Source organism: Syngnathus typhle, linkage group LG8 (assembly GCF_033458585.1).
Source record: "Syngnathus typhle isolate RoL2023-S1 ecotype Sweden linkage group LG8, RoL_Styp_1.0, whole genome shotgun sequence".
NCBI classification, from domain to species: Eukaryota; Metazoa; Chordata; class Actinopteri; order Syngnathiformes; family Syngnathidae; genus Syngnathus; species Syngnathus typhle.
The window spans coordinates 5,699,509-5,720,554 of record NC_083745.1 but is presented as its reverse complement, the minus strand read 5'-3'; the positions used below and the strand labels follow the sequence as shown (position 1 = coordinate 5,720,554).

The following is a 21,046-nucleotide window of genomic DNA, read 5'->3' as shown; positions in this document are numbered from 1 at the left end:
AACATAATTGATTTGGATCTGAGAAAGCTATTGTGATTGTATGGCACCTCGAGTGCTTCAAACTCTTATGATGTGACACACACACACTTGCATTGCTGTACGTAAATAATAATGATATGCACAGACGAACAGCAGTAGCACGCATTACCATTATAGAATGGATATGACACAAATCACCACACAGACACACACGCACACAGCCATTCACTTAGTGATACTGTAAGCTATTGAGTCAGACAAGTCAAAGCGTTTCAAAGTTAGTATGTGTGTCTGTGACTGTGTGTGTAATAATCCATTGGTTCTGTTCTGTGCTGATTCCAGGCGCTAAGCCCTGCCACAATTATTCAAATCCAGGCTTTTAGTTGCAGCACACCTCTCTCCATGGGCCTATGAGCCGGTAATCTTGCCTTTGGCCCTGCATATCAAATGGCCTTAACTCCCATAAGGAATGCATATGAAGAGGAGCCACTAGTGGCTTAATCCGCCCTGTTTAAGTTGCTGAAACGTACACCTGTCACGGCGTCTCGCACCGAAGCTTGTGGCTACTGATAGCTGGGATGTAATTCCAAAGGCATGTAGCTTTTTAGTCATTTCTAAAAGTATTATCACACTGTTTAGAGTGAGTAGTGTGGGGGGTGTTGGAGACCTCCCTCCTGTCCTGACTTGATGTCATCTTTTCTGCGTACTTTTTCATGGTTGCTTTCTGCCAACCTGAGCTGCAATCTCTCAACATTCCTCTTGCATTTCCTGGCTAGTATTTTTTTATTATTTTATATTATGTATTTATATATTTTTATTTATAGGTATTATAGATTTTATATATTTTTATTTGTATTTATTTATATTATATATTTGTATTTTTAATTGTGTTGGAGCCTATACCAAAGGAAAAAAATAGTATAGTCGTCAATGGACCTAAAGTACATGTTTTGGAAATATGGGAGAAAAGCCATGCAATTTTGTTGCAGTCATCTGAAGACGAACAATATTCAAGGTTAAAATGTGTTTTACCCTGGGAAATAAGGAGGACACATAATCTACTCGCCCCGAAAAATGTTTGGTTGAAACTATTATCTGTTGTACAATATGATATATATATTTTTGTCTGCATTTGATAGTGTTTTTAAATCTTTTATATTTCATTTCTTCAGTACATGGAGTTATTTCAGGTAGTAAACATCTTGGAAATAATTCCAAAGTAGGACAAAAGGATGTGTTATCTCAAGGGGGTACCAGACATGATTTAAGTGATGCATCATCTCTTCCAGAAGAAACTCACTATTTATTAGGAGTGAAAATGGACACAGACACACGTCCGCACACTCACAGACAAACATGCATGGCATCTCTGCAAGGGACAGTTATCAGCTTATAGGACAGCTGTACAGCAGCCTCAGGTAAGACAGATACTCCAAACCTCTTACTCAAGAGACTATCATACGCTCGACATCTGTCGACACATCCACTTTTTTTGAGCCAACAACAAGCTTTTGTTTTGAGCTGGGATTGTGATGCTTTGACTAGGGTTTCTCTACTCTCACAAGCACTGAATGAGCATGTGGTGCCCAAAGTAAGAAGAGACCTCACACAAGCCGAGTGCAATGACATGATCACATACACACTCCCGTTAAAGCTCCCAGAGCTCTTCCGTTGGCATCTGCGAGGCCCCAACAGCCACATGCTTGCCGCTAGGCTGTCTGAACCTGGACTTTCACCCAAAGAGGGACACTGCCAGCGGGCAAATGTTCTACCAATGGCCCAGGACTGAAATAAGGCCTGTAGAGGTTTAGTCCCACTAGTGGGTCTGCTTGTGTGTGTACTGCAACTGACTCTATTGGCATAGATGTCTTTGCCATCTGGTTATTTGGTCAGTCTTTCACCACACATAACATTACAGTTAAGTCTGTCAAATGTGTTTACAGGCCTGTAAATATACAGCAAGTCGATTGGTTTGTCTTGTGAATCTGTCTTTGCCTATAAGGCCGATTGACGTCATACACAGACTTGGGTGGGTGCACACGCACACACACATAGTAAAGGAGAAATATTTGAAGTATTTTTCCAACACTAAAAGTATCATGAAATGCAATATTTTTAAATACAACTGTTGTTTCAGATCCGGCGAGACTGCAGGTGCAAGTGTGATAGTGTAGAGAGGACGTAGACTGCATATAAAAACACAGATGCAAGCAGACGGAGTCTTTGACACTCCACATTACCACACATTCTGTTCATTATGTCCATGTTCTTACGTAAGTCATGAAACTGTAATGTACTAGTCGTGCTGCTATGAGATCTATGGCCACCCAATGTTCCTTGCCACCTGCTTGGGCGATGCTGGACAAACCAAGAGAAAAACAGCCTTATCTCATCAGGACTCCAAAGAGCAAACTGGAGAAAAATTTATTTCAGGTGATTGCAGCTTGTAGCAGGACTAACTTATTGCTATTTTTCTCATTCTGAACTTTTTTTACACATCCTTATACCAGTATGCACTGTGGGTGGAGCAACCCTACAATGTGGATGGTCTCTCAAATCTGGCCCTGCGTGCAAAGTATGCACATTACCTTACCATTTCTTCCTTTTTTATATTTCAGAGGCTGTTCTGTCCATTCCAGCAGCCAGTGAATTTGGGACAGAATATTGCATGTTTTGATTCAGGCCAGGACTCATGCTGACAGCGCAAGGCACTCTCACCTACCGACATCTGACTTGCTGAGAACTATACTTTCCTATCTGACCTGAAGTGAACCGTGAATAAAAACAAGACAATTAATTCCTTATTGATTACAAACCTCTTACAGTGTACGCTTTCGTGACACTAGAATGGCAACATTGGTTGTTTTTTGTAGCAGTGGTTAGTGATAGACTGCACGGTGCAATGTATGGTTGCACTTTTGCACAATGACTGAACGTCCAAGTGTCTGGATAGTCTCTCTTTCCAAGTATAAATGTCTTTATGATTAGGGTGGGAATGCACGCTGATCGGAGGATAATAAATTAACCAACGGATCCCGCATACTCAATAAAATGAAATGTGTTGTGGTCCGTTTGAAGAAAAGCCAAGGCCATATTGATTTTTAGCTGTATCATATCCCTAAATCTTCTCATTTTCCTTGTCGTTCCAGAAACACTGGAGTCTGGAATCGTGTCTGTCTGTCATGTATATCTGTCTGTCTTTCGCTCTCAACCTATCTATCTATCTATCTATCTATCTATCTATCTATCTATCTATCTATCTATCTATCTATCTATCTATCTATCTATCTATCTATCTATCTATCTATCTATCTATCTATCTATCTATCTATCTATCTATCTATCTATCTATCTATCTATCTATCTATCTATCTATCTATCTATCTATCTATCTATCTATCTATCTATCTATCTATCTATCTATCTATCTATCTATCTATCTATCTATCTATCTATCTATCTATCTATCTATCTATCTGTCTGTCTGTCTGTCTGTCTGTCTGTCTGTCTGTCTGTCTGTCTGTCTGTCTGTCTGTCTGTCTGTCTGTCTGTCTGTCTGTCTGTCTGTCTGTCTGTCTGTCTGTCTGTCTGTCTGTCTGTCTGTCTGTCTGTCTGTCTGTCTGTCTGTCTGTCTGTCTGTCCGTCTGTCCGTCTATCCGTCTATCCGTCTATCCGTCTATCCGTCTGTCCGTCTGTCCGTCTGTCCGTCTGTCCGTCTGTCCGTCTGTCCGTCTGTCCGTCTGTCCGTCTGTCCGTCTGTCCGTCTATCCATCCATCCATCCATCCATCCATCCATCCATCCATCCATCTATGAATACGCTTGATCTCACACCAACGAGCGAGCCAGTCGGATTTGTGTTTTTTAAACCTCCCCCACAGCCGTCACAACACACAGTTGCGCGCACACACACATGCCACACTTCTCTGTCCATACTATTATCCATTTTTCACGTACAATTGCTCTGTTATGGTAATTGGTGAAGACTCGCCATGGGCTGATTACTCACAGCTGACTTCAGAAGCTTCTCCCTCCGCTCTCCTGCAGTTCCCCTGCTGGCTCTTAATGCACTATTAACCCATTCCTGCTTATTAATTCCTTCCCATTCATTGCAAGTAGTCCACTCCATGATATCTGTCATCATTCCATGCCTATTAGCGCCACGGACAACAGATATTCCGAGTATACTGCCATCCACCCACCTCCTTCTTTTAACAATCCTGCTTTATGAAGTGCAACTGTAATGTTTGGGTTGTGGTGAAAAGAATTGTTGTATACTGCACAACCTGTTGGTTCAATTTACTGGACAACAGATTCATATATGCAAATATATAAAAACATCATTTTTAACACGGTGATAGATCAACTGCATGCGGGTTTCGTTCCCTTATAGTTGTCTCTGAGCACTTTCCTATGCTTGAAATTTTAGAGGAGCATGCTTGGATTGAAAACAGAAATATTGCTCACCTCGAATCTTGGCAGTCAGCTTTGGAACTGACGCTTATGTCAAGGCCTGCGGTTTTGGACCGTCCCAAGACATATGGAGGAACAGCGAATTACACAAAGCCCCTCAGCTCTCCGGGCTCAGCCGCACATCGGCTTGGGTTTCCTTAAAACCACATTAAAGTACAGCGGTAGCGCTAAGTGTGGTCTTTTTGATGGAACTTTTACTGATATTTCTTCAGGCTGCTTATACAAGAGTCCACAGGTGTCAATCAATCAAGAGCAGTGTTTATTCTATATTTTTCATTTAAATGCTATGTGTCCAAAGCACACTTGACCATGAATGGCCTAAGAGTTCCAAAGAAAGGAAAATGAATGTTTTAAAGACAGCTGTTTCAGCAAATGATGTCAGTAAAAGAAAAAAATAATAGCTGTGGTCCAATGTCTAATTGTGTGTTGAACCAAAAAAAGATTTTGAGCTATGTCTCAAATAATACTGCTGTTTGACCTCATGAAATAAAACTATAGCTTTTTTTCTTGAAACCTTATCATGTAGCTTTTAATTTAAGTAAGGTAAGCGGAAGAAAATGGATGGATCAATGGATGGCATTGAAATGTTATTAACATTTCACAGGAAAGTTACTAAAAAATATAAAATTGCAGTTTTTTTAATCAACTCTAGCAAAAGTCTTTTTTTTTCACTAAATTGAGTTACTTTTCCTATACAATGCAATTTTTATTTTAATAAACTAACTGTACAGAAGTCGTGAGATTTCCCTTCACTGCTGTACGGAGGGGCCATTTTCTATTACAGAATGTCACTTTTTTCACTTGTCTTATGTCAAGGCAAAAAGAAATGAAAAAGTAACAAGTTCTTCCACATGACAGGGCCGCCGTGAAAAAAAGGACATTCGCCAAGGACACGGGACAATCAGTCCCACTTTTTTGTTCGTAGAGCGAAAGGTCACTCGTGGACTGTATTTACCGACCCACACTCTCCCAAAATGGCTGCCTCTCTAATGAATTTGCAGTTGTTTGCTCGCCATTGTATCTGTGTGAAATGTCGACTTGTGACTGGCGCTTTCTGTGCACACTGGCGCCAAATATCCTCTGCTTAATGGTGATTGAAATAGGGATGCTGCCTGTCTTGGAAACCACTTAATGTCAACATGTCAGAGGTATCAGGGGGGAACTAAGTCCAAAACTACTGGACTGTCAAATCATAAACGCCGTGGGGAACAGATTTCTCAGGGATCTGCAGGCGATGAAAAGAATCAGCAGAGGTTTTGACAGGGATTTCATTTGGCATGGCTCATGTCTCCAAATTAATCCCGTGACAAAATTATGGTTTTCCTTTATCCCCCATAGTCCCATTTCGTGGGCGTCAATGTTGCAGATCTCAGGGAGGGACCGGTGATCAAAATTAACGAGCAAGGGAAAAGGGTAGGGATGAATTTGCTTTTATTTGATTTAATGTTGAAACAAGTTTGCCACATTGCTTGTATTGTTTTTATGCAGAAGACAACATTGAACATATTCTCACAAAGGACTATTTATTGTTTTGTGACTATGCTGCAAATAAAACAAAGAACCTATTTTCCGCTTCGTAGAGTTCCGCAAAATTCATTATTTACTATCTGAACACAAAAACTGAAAAATCACAACTCGAGTGTCCTTCCAGTGCACACTTTTTCCAAAGAAAGTAACAACTTTGCCTCAGTTTTGACAAACTTGTATAGTTAATTATTTGATACATTTGTGATTTGGATTAAAATATTATAAAAAAAAGACATTTATAATTTCAAGCATAAATCTTTTGGTGCAGTAAAGTTCTGTTTGTTGCTATTCACTCTCAGACAGTCCCTTCCCAAGAATAAAGTCAACAACTCTCACGGGGGAAGGCAAGGGGAAGGGGGGGGTGGCGGAACATGATGGTGAAAGAGTGACAAATAGAACAGAGAATAAGACACGGGCTGTGATGCATACTAACGATATCATTATACGCCCCTCCCAAACATGTTTACTTCGCAGAGAGTTTCCCCCTCGTCACCCAAACAGCACCCCATCCAACCTCTGCCATCCCTCCATGTCCACAGATCTTTTTCTTTCCACTACGCCTCCTTCAGTTGAAATGCAAAATGTGGCTAATTTTAGTGTATTTACGCAAAATCCCAAGCTTGGCAGGCAGAATTTCATGCTGTTCCGACTGCATTGTTGTGCGTGTGTGAGCGTGCGTGCATCTTTTTTGCATGTGTGTGCGCATGTTTTGCTTTGGTGTTTGTCTGGTGCTCCCCTCAGAGTAGAAGCTTTTTCCCTGGCATTGAACTTGACCCTGTGCAACCCTTCTATAATGAGTGGATTGAAAACATCTCACTTTGGAATGCTGTGTGGGGAACAGGGAGACCATAGTTGCCCTCACTCCCTGAGCATGGACAGTATGTGTGTGCATGTGTGTGCGTGTGTGTATGCGCGCATCTTGTTGGGGGATGTGGGAGGGGCGTCAATGTATTTGGAAAGGATAAAGAATTTGTCTGCTGTACTCCGCCTCAAAATGCAGAGCACATGCTAATATCAATGCATGCTGATGCACAGAAAAAGATGAGATCAACATTGTTTGATCTAACATAAAAATCTCAAACAAAACAAAGAAAATTTAGTCATACTTGAATATTGATCTGCAAAAAAAAGAAAAAACTCTTGCAAAATATTTAAAGTCGCCAATGGTTGAAATGATAAACCTTGGGAGGGAACTGGTTATTTAGTTGATACTAGCAATAGAGAGATTATTCCAGCACTCTTGCGTTACAGATTGAATAAGAAAAAAATGCCAGTCGGAAAAAAAAAAAAACTCTAAACCATTGTATGTCACTTATTCAAGGTCAGTTTGCAAGGGCTGCAGATTAAAAGCAAAAAAGCCCTGACTTGTCTCTCCAAATCCTCTTGGTCCAGGGGATCTCAAGACCATCGCAAAGCAAAGCAGCCGAAATGATCCTGGATCGTTTTTGCCATTGTTAACATCACATCAAAAATGTTCATATAAAATGGCATATTTCTTTTTTGTTAGCCCAGCTACCCAGTGCCTTTAGTTTGCCTTTTGTGTGGTGTTTTTTTCCTACCTTTCTTGGTTCCTCTTGCTTGGGTTTACCTGCCTTTTTTGCCGGCACTCCACCACGACAAACACCCATCACAACAGAATGATCAAAGCAAATAGTGTGGGCCTTTGCTTGCCTTCACCATCAGCCTGCCAAGCAAGCTACTCATCAGATCTCTTGTTATTTTCTCTCTCATATACTTGTCCTCCTTGTGCTAGTTTTTCTGTCCACCCAGCCACTCAACACATTTTATTTGACTTTATTCCGATCTTCTAGATGAATTATGCTGGTTAGACACCTCTCGTTCCTCTTTTTTTGCTGCAATTTTCCTTTCACTTTCACTCTTTCCGTTCTTTTACTTTACTGACCATTTATATGGGATCACATTGTGACCAACAGAAATGTCCAAGTGAAGGTCGTTTTCTTGCCCTCTTGTTTCTGATGAGCGTGAACTATGATGTCAAGCTGATCACTCTTATGCAGCCCCAGTTCCAACTCTGTGGCAGCCCAAGGTCTCAGTTCTGGCTCTGCGGAGGCTAAAGTTCCCATTTTTAGCTCTGTAGTAGCTCTAGACATCTGTTCTGCAGCGCAATCACCATTTTTTTTGTACGTGGCTTCTCACTGACCCAATACCAGCTCACTAAATGCTCAAGGTCAAGATCTACAGCTGGGCATAGCTTCATTTCAGAAATGGTGTTTGGAACTGCCACACCAGTCGCATACTCTCATTTTGACAAGGTGGCCAAAGCTGTTGCATCTTTCCAACTTCCAGTGGCACAATGAACAACTTCTGACTGGTCAGCCTTCAGAACTAACTGGACTTTATTTCCATTCTGTCATCTATGGTGTTGAGTCTACGTATCACCTTTGTTTGGTCACTTTAGGGTTGTGAGTACCTTGGCCTCTCCAAAATATGATCCAAAAGTGCGCATTGGTAAATAGGTTTGAAATTCCTTAATCCTGTTGAAAATCTTGAATCATGTGATCAGAGTCAGCAATAAATATGACACGTAGGATCATAAATTTGTGAAGGTATATTAGATCATGTCTATTAGATTATACAATATCATTTTTATATTGGTGTTAAATCTAAACATTGGGAGAGTCTCTTATTTTTACTTCTTATCTTTTTCTTATTTGAATTGTATGATAAAACATTAAAACAACAATAATTGGGGGTGTGAGTGTGTGTGGGGGCGAACATGTCCGGTGGACCTAGCAGAGTATGACGTTGAGCAGTGTTTGATCTTAATCCTGATCGAGCTGTCACCATTCATCACACAAACACACACACACACACACAAACTCATTTCAGAGGGAGGGGCTAGTGACAGCACTCTGAGGGGAGGGCTCATGAATAATAAAGAGAAATACACACTGGTCCAGGTAGGTGAGGCACACACAGACACACACACACACGCACACTTGCCATATAAGCTCGACCCAGTGCTTCCCCTCACCCTCCTCTTTCCTGCAGCCCCCATGTTTATGCATGGCGCCCTGTTTCATATGTATCGAGCGCATCATTCCCTCTGTTGTCACAGGAACTGATGACACAGGCTGCATTAAGAATGATGGCCTTCTTTCAGTTTACTGTGCTGTTGGTGCACATATACACACAAAAACATTGCTGCTTATGGAAACAACACAGAGATAGTCTCTTTCACTCGCACACATACGTACGAGGTGTGTAATGTTAGACACGTTTCCCTTTGGGACCTAAATAAGATGCCTGACACAGAAGATGTGAGAAAAAAAATAAAATAGATACAGTGACCAACTCACCGACTCAATGGGACTTGAGCATGCAAGAATTGTGAATGTACACAGGCAGGCAAGACCGATGTCCTAGACCGATACCCTATATAACAATAAATAAATAAATAACAGTTGTCTTTTTTGATAAAAGAAAATGATGTGGAAGTATGTTTGTTTCTTGTTTATGAGTTACAAAAATTGGAGTGTACAAAGACTCAACCTTTCAAATTTGTTTTGTTTCTGATTTCAAAACCTGAAGCAATTTTGCATAAATGCACCAATCATTCATGAATGTGTAGCCAGTATAATCTAGACTGTAGAATGTTTTGTTTGATTTCATTATTTTCATATTTTGCATACACAGATGACTTCAATTATGGCACCGAGTCTTGTTTGTCCGAAATATGCCCCTAAAAGAATCTGATTGCAGCAGATATAAATTAAACAAAAGAAAATTTAGTCATAAGACTTCAGCACATGGCATTTTAAATCATCAATTTAATGCTTGCACAGATTTTGATGTAATTTAAGCCTGGGCCTCATCTTTTTTTTTTTCTATTTTCTTGTAAAAGTAAACATTGATGAAAGGTGCCCATGACTTCATTTGCATATAAATAAATGTAATGTCTCACATCATGTTGGGGTGGGCATAGCTCACGAGGGAAATTGTTCAGATCTCGCTCTGTCCATTGTGTCTTAATCTTTTGGCAGTTGAAAAAAGTAACGAGTCTTTTTTGATAAAGTAGAAAGTACATGTACCTGTTTTCAAATAGTACTAGGGAGTAAAATTTGTTACAAAAAAATAAGTGGCACGCACTTAAAGTACAGAAAATTGAAAGCCGTACATAGAGTACAGTAACAATAGTGTTTCTATTATCAGTTAAGTGCCACCACTAGCTAAAATAATACGTTGTTGAGTGTATAAAAAATATAGCATCCCATAAAAGATGAACTAATTGAGTGGACAGTAAAAAATATCATCATTCAATATATGGGACTGTCACCGAACCTTCACAACTTGGATGAGTGACATTAATTGATTGCAAGGAAGTTTTATTTCATTTCTTCCAAGAATAATAAGCAAAGGTCTTTTAGTTTTTCCATTCGTCTGATAAGCACATTCTACACACATCTTTCCTTAGATGGGCATTTGAATCTATAACTTGTGTTGAAAATTCATGTGCCAACATTATTTGATAGCAATACTTGAAGGGTAAGCCACCATAATTAGAATACATTTTTATACTTTGTAGTCTTGTTGAAAGAAAACGATTAACTTGCGTTCTATGTAAGCACATTTTTCTTTTGTCTCTTCTGTCTTTTTTCTGTCTCTATGTAAGCGATTTTTTTTTTCTGCCAAATCTTTTACCATGTCAGCCACTCCCCTTCTTTTCTCTGCAAGCCCACAACACAGCACTAATTCTGTGTTTATCAACTCTTTATTATGGCCCCTCGCATCATCATTTACAACGCAAGCATCTGCTCATTGCCGAGCCCAAGCATGGGGCAAATTGCTTTTATAGGAAAAAAAAAACAGCTAGTGAGAGAACACACATGGACACCCTCAGAAGCAACTGTGCACAAATCAAGACACCAAGCTCTGTACGATTTACGGTGGTCGTTAACTCTCTTGGCGCAAAAACACAGAAGCGTACAAACACTTCACTAGTTCAAATAGAATCAAATGATTATCTGGCCACCATCAACATACTCACAGTGTGTTCCAAACCCAAGAGGGAGATTTTCTAATTTGATCTATTTTAGTTTTGCGGCAACTGGATGCCGCCACGTACTAAAGAAACAATTTCTTTGCTTGGCTCAATCCAACTTAGCAAGCATTGAAATGTGACATCAGTGGGAAAATTGGCAAGACATCCAGTCGATATATATATATATATATACACACGCGTACACACAGCGGTCGCGTCATGTCAGGAGGCAAATTAGTAATGTCACCTTGTATTATACGTGCAGAGACACAACACAGTAAAGGCTATACAGTAAGTTATCTCTCTTTCAGTGACACCATCCTGTGTTTCATCATGTAACATAGAAGCAGACTCCAGTTTAATGTTCGCAATATAGTGCCCGAATAAACCTGTGTCAGATTTACTGTGCATCAATAAAGTATTTTCACCTCTCGTGATATATACCACTGGTTTTACTTAGGACTATCCTGCATCATATTCAAAAAAAGCAATCTTTGAATGGTGTGTATTTTCATATTGGGGCTCACCTTTACGCCAGGAGGCTCTGTTTTGTGGATATTACTTTCGAGACTGTGTAGTCTGTAGTAAGAACCGGATCTTCCTGGCTCCAGCTCATTTTCTATGTGTCTTTAAAAATGTCAGGAAAGGAAATGGGAAAGGAATGTAAATATATAATTAAATGGTCTTTAAAATTTTAGCAATACAGGTAGTCATCAAATTACAAACACTATGGTGTTCTGAGAGGCTTTTGGCAAGTGTAATTCTAAGTGGATACATATTAAATTTTGTTTTGAAATTCTTTTTTTATTAAATAATAAATAAATTAAATATGAAATAAATTAAATGATATACACTGACCTGTGTCCACATATATGTCCTGTCTTATCATATATATTTACCTATATATAATTGCTTAGCATTTCTTGGCCCATAGTGACTGATTGATTTTATGGATTTAATGAATTTAAAGTGAATGTTTGCATTTGTGGCCTTTGGTGGTAAAATGTTCTACTCCTCTGATCTTGATAGTTTTCCACGTACTGGTAGGGCAGACTTTATTACTTTACTCCCTTGGGCAGTGCGTGCATAGATGTACTTTGTAAAAGTCATTTGTATGGCGAAATAGAATTTTATAAAGACTTGTGGGATTATGACAGTTTGCACATTGCACACTAAATGACACTGTTAAACAACTTAAGTCATCATATGTTATGTAATATATTCATTGCTGTCTTATTTCATTATACACATCTCTGTTTCTGCTGGTTGACTTCCATATTTGTGGTGGGCTGTCCATGTACTTACTTTAGAGAGGCTAAACTTACATCACGTCAACAACTACGCACCTATCATACGTTGAATTATATTTAGATAACTTATATATGTACTTTGAAAACAAACCATTACAATCCTGTCATTCCTTTGAAGCAGTTTTTGACCTAGATGCAATGGAATTTTGTCACAGGAGGTAATCAGAAATTTGGCTCTCTTGCATGCCAGTGGAAAAGGGAATATATTCATCCAGGCATTAGCATTAGAAAGGAAGAAATGGTAGAAGTGAGAGGAGAGATTGTTTGGCTGCCATCTTAACTCAGTGTGCCTAGCCAAGCCCGGCCTGGAGAAAATATAAACCCTTGAGAATAAGGCTCATTTTGACTGGTGGCCAGTTAGGGGATAAGCTATGGAGGTGTGCACGTATACATGAATATTTATACACGTGTGACTGAGCATGCATGCTATTTCACCGGCCAATCGTTTGATGCCTTGCCAGTCCGAGACAGTGTATCTATATATCTTCGTATAAATGTACACGCATTTGTATCCAAATCTGCATCCAAAGCCTCCCCTCTCTCCTACTTTACTATTTGTATAACTGTCAAACAGCTCGCGGCAAGACACTACTTTTACTCAGCACACATGTGAGGGGTGACTTTGTCCTAGTAAGTGAGAGAGGGTCTGATACATGGACCAGACAGAAATCCTCTTAGCAAAAAGAGGAGAAAAAAAGTGGAATTCGAATGGCTGCTTATATCAGCCATTGTGACTCTGCTTCACAAGCCTTTTGTCTGAATACTAATGTAAATAAATGAGCCACGGTAAGAAAAGAGCAAGAAAGGGAAGGCCGTCGGTGGTTCAGCATAATCATGGCTGCATCTTGGATTTCAATGAGGAAAGACATAAGAAAAATAACTCAATACATTGTAAAAATGAAAGATTTGAAAGATTAGCTTTAAAGATTTGAGATTGTTAGAGATTTGAAATATTTATTTAAACATACAAGTAGCCATGACGTACAGTATGTGGCCAGAAGCTGAAGGAGTGATCGTAATTTTCAGATGATGGCGTTTCCATAAGATGTGGATTCCATAGAGATCCAGTCTGAAAATATGCCCCCTATGATTGGGAAATTGTGAATCTGTAAGTCAGTCGGCAGTGACGTGTCCACGGCATCCCTGAACATATGTTTGAAATTAGAGCGTCTACTGCAATTCTTAAATAAATAATCATACTCGTATTTCTATTAGTTGATGTTTTCCCAATCTTTTGGCACCTGATAATATACAATTACAAATTTTGTTTTTCTTTGTCTTAGTCTTGCAAAAACACTGGCTCCATTCATACTGAAGATAAAACACCAGATGCTGAAGGATGAGGGTGGGCATACCAAGAGTGCAGTTATTTCCCACTGTTATGGAAATGGAAGCCAATTTGCTATCATGTTAATCCAATGTAAAAAAAAAAAAAGTACACAAAGTAAACAATTCATCAAAACAATTATTGTAATTAGAAAATACCCCAAAAAGGGATAATTCAAGAATATTGAACGCACACATGCCAGCCTTGCATGCCTACATTTTAAGATGACAGAGCGCAAACAATAGCTGTGAGCTCTTAAGTGATGCTACTTAATACTGTCCACTGCATTGACCGAAAAACATCATACAATATTTCTTAAGGAGAAATCTCTGCTTATCCTTAAGTGCAATTGCCACATAAACAGCCCAATCACAAGCACGGGCAAGATAAGTGTAGCTAGAGGGGCTGCGTCGGCGAACACACAGACAGAGATCATAAAGTCGTGTAATCATACCATATTCATATTACAGGCACATACACTGATCCACCATGATCAGCCACATGCCGCAGACAGGGCGGGAGGATCAATGAGCTTAATAGGGAGTGACATAAAACAATACCAGATGGCCAATCAGCATTCAAAGAGGTTGAAATGTTACCGTGGGAACCCTGCAGGACACTGCTGTCTTCATTTGTGCTGTATTGTATATTAGCTCATACTAGCTGGCCCATTAAAAAAACATTGCACAACACCTAAAACATATGCCTTCAAGTGAACAACAGATCATTTGAATAATGTTATCCAGCTTCGCCATTTCTCTCCAAAATAGGCCAATTTGTGGTCAGGACCCCCTGAGCTGCAGTGTTGTTTGTGTTGGCAATATTGGGGCTCTCTTAGTGGCACATAAATGATGCAGTCAGTATCAGTGAAACAATTAGCAATGTATACAAGAGAAATGCAATTAGGGAAAAAAAATCCAGATCCAAAATTACAGCCTTCAAGATAATAATAAAATAATAATAATCATCATCATAATAATAATCATCATAATTAATAATAATTCATAACTGTATGAAGTGTATGTATTTTATTTAAATCACATTGTTAGTTTACCCTGCAAAATTACATCTTGTACAATAAATGTAATGTGGCTCTATAGATTTTCAAGTTGTTTTTTTTGCTTTCATAGATTTATAATATATGCTTTTAAAGCCTCATTCGGTCTAACTTGGATTTAGATTTAATATTTACATATGTTTCTTTATATACTGTCTGCAAGAGATTTGTAAAGTTTTTCTAAGGAAGTCCTTCAAGTGTCAGAATTATTGGCCTGTAGTATTCGAATATTCAGATTGCGTGAACTTTTGCCTTTGGTAAATGCAAACAGCCCCCTGACGCTGAGCTACACGGTGATGTTCTTCTCATTCTGCGTGGCAAAGCCCCTTCACTGTTCTTAACTCCGTGTAATGCATCCTCTCACAGCTTATAGCTAAAGTAGGCTAAGTAAATGTGCCAAGCGATATGGCTGTGAGGCAGGTGGGACTTTATTTGCCATATAAATGCCACCGGATGAGCCAAAGATTTCTCCGATTTTTCCACATTCATAAAATAACCCCCCTTAACCTCAAGACCATTTCTTAGCTATCACTTTGGCTTCCTACAGTTTGTCTTTGGTACGCAGATGCTCTTATGCACTGGCACTGAAGATGAATAGACGGATTCAGATCCGACAAAGAAATCCTTTACATTATAGGTAAGGATGCTTTTGGCCTATAACGACTTCATAGGCGCTATAAAATGATAGACATTTGTTTCCAAGCCGGGTACGTTTGCGGTCTTGCAATAGCTCTTGCTTTTTCTTTCCAGCCTCTTCATGTCAGCAAGGTTCACATCATCCTCGTTAAGCGTTTGTCTGCAGTCTAACTCACAGATGATTATTCATTTAGCTGCTTTAGACAGCTCCTGTCAGCCACAAGGACTCACACTCATCCACCAAGGGACAAATCAACTCAAGTTTATTTTTTCCATCCACCTTCTCCACCTCCTCAGTTCTTTCACCACTTCTTGTCTCTCCTGGGCTATTACACTGAGTGTTATGTTTACTATAACCTGCATGCTTGTTAATTATAAATCACTGTGTGCTCTAACATTCTATTAATTGGTACTTTCTCCCTTGGTCTATGCTGAAGTGTGGGCGAATAAATTCAGGTATGGCTTCATTAAGTGGCACTCTCGCAATAGATCTTGACACATGCTACAAAGGTAATAAACTGAGAAAGGAGGAGAGTAAATTGGAGGAAAAAAAGGGACTGAATCTTGTACTGCAATAGCCTGTGGTGAAATCTGGCCATACCAAGCATGGCAGAGGTTGTTTACAAAATAAAGGATTTCTGCGTGATATGATTTGAAGCCATGTGATGAGTAAAAAAAAATAAATAATCAGGTGTGAGGGTAGAGTGTTATTTACTTAGGGTGCATGATCAAGCATATAGCTTGCTGAATGATGGCTGCCGACAGGCAACCAGCAGGGGATACATACTTGCGGTATGGGGCCGCACGATCAGCTGATTTGGCATCGTTCTATAGCAGCGGTCTCCAATCATTTTTGCGCCACGGCCCGCTTTCACATGAAGACATTGTTGTAGGCAATGTTCCCTCTAATTTCCTATGTCTGGGAGCGTTCACACAAACTCCCTCAGGATTTGATTTCTTGGACCACGGTGAGCAACATCACGCACGCACATGGCAGTAAACAGTATCACATCTGTCCAAAACCTCAGAACAGAAGTTATAGGATACAGGTATGACAGAAAAAAACAATATAAAATAAGTCACAGTACGTTGCCAATCGACCAAAATGAACTTGTCCAGACTTCCGTCAAAGCAAACTTAAAATAATCAAATCTATAAAATACATTTTGGGTTCAACAAGAGATTATTATTAAAAATGATTATTCGTGACTTGTGCATCGATATCGAACGCAGCTTGGAGCTCTGAGAAGTCAAGTGAACTACTTGACACAATGGCTGATTGTCTCATATTACATTATGGCTCATTGAGTATGAATGAATAGCATGTATTAGCATTATTATTAGGGATGCACCGAAAATTCGGCCACCGAAAATTTTCGGCCGAAAATGACCCAAAAGTGCATTTTCGGTTTTTGGCCGAAAGACCTAAATCACCGAAACAACACGGCCGAAACTTGTGATGACGTGAGCAAACAGCGCAGCCAGCACGCGGGAAAACGGGATAAGTCTGCGGTGTGGACTGATTTCACTATCTCAGAGAAAGACCCACGGATAGCGATTTGCAAAACATGCAATGCTGAAAGGGGTGCATCTGCAAAAAGTTTCTCCATGTCGGGTTTAATTCATCACCTGAAATCCAAACATCCCGATCGCCATTCTGAATATGAGAAGAAGGCGACACAGAAAAGGAAAGTGACACCGAGCACGCCCACTCCGTCTGTGGCGGACGTTTTTGAAAAGGCAAGAAAGTTCTCTGTGTTTTTATAAGAGAACATATTTAATTTTACAGTCAGTTATAAGCCTGTAAATTATTATTTAATGTACACATGAGTTGGGTCAAGTTAAACATTTTATTTTATTTTGTTTTTGAATTTTAATTTATATTGTGCATTGTTGTCAGTGCTAAATAAATATTTTCATACTTTCGTAACTGGTTTATTGCAATGCCTTGATTTTAGTGAGGTTAGTACACATGTAGCCATAAATGCTGTGGTTCTAATAACTGACATTTCTTTCGGTGTTTCGGTTTTCGGTTTTCGGCCTTGGTTTCCTCATTTTTGGTTTTCGGTTTCGGCCAAGAATTTTTATTTCGGTGCATCCCTAATTATTATTATTGGCTAAATGTGCTCATTATATTTATCCTTGAAGAGCATCATGAGAAATATAATATGTAGTAATTAGTAGGATGCATCATGTTATTTATATCCGGTATTCCAAAATCATCAATAGATTTTAGAGGTGTGTTTTGGCCGAAATACTGTTTGCCGTATGTACAGGACATGAAGTTATTAAGCGCTGTGGTCGACACACACAAGTTGTTCCCAACATTCCTGTAAATCAATAAGGGAAATTGTTCTCAATCGCTGTTTGGAGCTGAAATGATGGTGTAGTGTATCACATCAGAAAGCTCCATTAGTGATAATTGGATGGATCTCCTATTAATATATGCTCTGTCATTTAAGCATTGCACACAGGCTTAACCTCAGCATGGAACATCATCCCCTGCTAAGTCTTGCAATCATACACTTCAGAGTGATGATAATGATTGTAATGCCGTTTTCGACAGAATGCAGGATGGAGTGAAATGATATACAATAGAAAGAAATGACATTCTATTCCTATGGTAAAATATTTCCAATACACACTTGAATAGACATAAAAGGGCGTATGCATTTTTTTGAAATGTCCTACTTTTTTTATCTGGCTTTATACTATTTTTCTATGTTGACAAAATATATTGTGATTGACGATACACTTCTCTCAGAGACTTTATGGAGAGATTTCAGTGTTGGTAAGACGGCCATCGATATTTTGGAATCATTCCAATGGCTTGTAGTTCTGAGTCTGTGTCTAATTGCAGTCATCATATCTGCTGCAATTGTTTGGATACAAACAACAACAAACAACACTCTAAAAAAAAACAAAAAAACATTGCCAGCCACTTTTGTTGGTGCATTGTGACAAAATAGAAAAAGTCAATAGCATTTGCAGTTAAGATGTGAGTAAAGCATAGAAAGATCACAAAACTTTACTTGTACTTGTTATTGATGAATTTGCCTGAAATGTCAAAAAACAACAAGTTTTGTGTACTGCAAAGCAAGAGTGAGAGATGTCACAGCTGGAGCTCACAGCGTGCGCTTGCCGCCACTGTTTACTGCACCATTATCTTCCAGAGTGGATGGACGATGACATCATTTTTGTTATTTTTCTTGGATTGACAGCTTATACTAATTACTTCTTTAATAGCTTTTGTTGCAAATTTCCCATGCAGTTCATGTCGGCAAACCCCGGCCGGCGTTTGTATCTTTGCGACGGCCAGGTTTGTGTCCACAGTATATGATACATGATAATACAGTCGCGGTCTTCTTAAATTGGCAGAGGCTACATAGGTCACAACAGAAATAGGAAACCAATTTCAAAGAGGAACATCACCTCTTTGCTTTTTTTCTTTTCCCTCTCCATCAACTTCCTTCTGTTTTGCTCATCAGAGGGAAATTTCTTTCAACTAGCTGAGGAGGGTTAGGACAACTGTGGAGTTGGGTATAATTATCAGTGGTTCGTCTTTAATCTCACACTCCCCCCTCCGACTCACCAGTGAACATTATCTGACATCAAACATAGACACTTCGCTGACTGAGACGGGCCAATTTAGCCTGCAAACGCCAGTCAGAAAAGTAGCTGTCACATGCAACTAAAGATGGACGCATGAAGGCAGTGGAATGACAGAGCAAAGAATACAATATGCAATACATTTTTGATTAAGATTTTAATTCTTTTTTTATTCCTTCCCACATATTTAATACATCTGAGAAAGCGCCGGTGTAATTTGATTAAACAAAACCTCGGATGATGATATGTCAAGATGTTGCCAGAGACAAAAAAAAGTGAGGATGGATTTAGAAGACATTTTTATGGTAACAGAGGTTCAATTAACCTGATTTACCTTGGCGGGATATCTTTTAAATGACTGCTGAATTAATACTCACCCTTTTTTTAATCTCTTGAAATATGTGAAATGTTAAGATACATCAAATGGAATCAAATTCAAGGAGCTGACAGGAACAGTCGAAGGAGTTTTTTTTTTACCTGTCAAAGAATTTCAGCTATTGTTTTGCATCAGGTTGCTCAAGCTAGGGTGTAGTTGCAGTCATTAATTCACTTTGGAAATGTTCTTATTTATCACAAAAAGTGGAGTTTCTAGAAATAAATAATTTGCTAGATTTTACATAAAAAGAGAGAATGAAAAGGGTCAAAAGTTCTCAGTTTCAGAGCAGTAACATGTAGATTGAAATATGTTCTCATGTGAGAATTATTATTTTTGTTGTTGTTATATGTTGTTAATAAATAAAATGCAACAAATCAGACGTTTAAAATAGATTGTTGTGCTTTACTCTTCTGTTTGTGATGTCGACTATAAACTTCCATTCAGTTTGATGCAGGAACAAAATTAAGGAGAAATGAGAAAAAAAAAAAAAGCTTTCAACAAAAACAAAGGAAAAAGTAAGAACTGAAAAGGGGGCAGAGTTTGTTTTCAACCTCGGTGGCAGTGGTGAGAACTCTGCCAGCGAGTACCACGTCAGTTTGAGGAGGTCAAGTCAGTGCCTGGCAGCCTGTGTCTGGCCTTATTTCACAGCAAGAAAAGTGTCAGTGCCCGGCCGAGCCTGGCCGAGCCTCGAGGCCCGCAGCTCCCATTCGGCAGTGTGACCCGGACTTGCCTGCACTTCAACTGCCTTCTCGCTGGGGGCAAGTCAGGCAGCCGCTGGGGCGTGGGGCCTCCAGCTCCGGAGCTGCACCCTTCAAATCCCTGGGAAGTGTGGGAGGTGACCCTGACTGGCTCCAACTGTCAAGTACCTAGCCAGAGGAGAGGAAGGAGGGCTGGCAGAGGCCAGGAGAAGAGTCGAGGAGAAAAGAACGCAGGAAGATGACAAGGAGGTCAGGTGTGAACTATCCGGGGAGATGCTTGTCCAGCGATTTATTGTGGGCAGCTCACTGAATGTGACCGTTATCTTACTTAGACCTTTTGGACGATTATGTGCTTTGTAGAAAAACTTTGGTTTGAATATGACTGAGCTACATTGTGTAAAAATGGTCCTCAAGGTATGCTTGGATGGGTTTTTGTGTGGAAGAAATTCCACGGAACCTCTACATGATCAAGCAACAACATGATGAGCCAGGAAGCCCTCTCTCAGGTCAAACATAATTGACCTTAAACACAAGTGCTATTCCAGATGAAAGGACAAACACACTTTTGTCTTTTTGGTGTTGTGTGATTTATGCAAAGGGACACTATAAATGTTGCTATTGTTAAGAATATGCATTCCCTGAGTTTATGGATGAATCTGTATGAGTTGTTGCAAAGATTTAAACAGTATAGAATGTAAGACAATCTTTCAGGGCCAGCATTGGTGACATCTTAAATGCATTTCAAAAAACATGGACGCTTTCCCAGATGGAAGTTGGTATAACATCTATGAATTCTTATTTTCGCCCAATTTCAATGATTGTATTTGAAATGGCCTTGTTTGTTTACATTTTCTTCTCTATGGAGTAAAATTCTGACCGACCTGGTCCGTCAATCACCGCTAGTGTGGAATAGTAACTATAAATGACATTATGATACTATTAAAATCATATATTTTTGTAGGAGGTTCGCCACCATCACCAACAACATTTTTTTTCCAGCATCTCTACTTTGTGTGAGACATTTGTATGCAGAAAGATGTGATTGCACACTGTA

General features: G+C 39.4%; 1 long non-coding RNA gene across 1 annotated transcript in view; it reads right to left on the bottom strand.

Annotated features, from left to right (window-relative positions):
• Positions 1-19,121: 19,121 nt before the first annotated feature.
• Positions 19,122-21,046, bottom strand: part of LOC133158390 (uncharacterized) — a 72,013-nt gene continuing 70,088 nt past the window's right edge. Inside the window, exon 3 of the long non-coding RNA XR_009715208.1 lies at positions 19,122-20,184. This is a non-coding gene — a long non-coding RNA (uncharacterized LOC133158390). The remainder of the gene's footprint in view (positions 20,185-21,046) is intronic.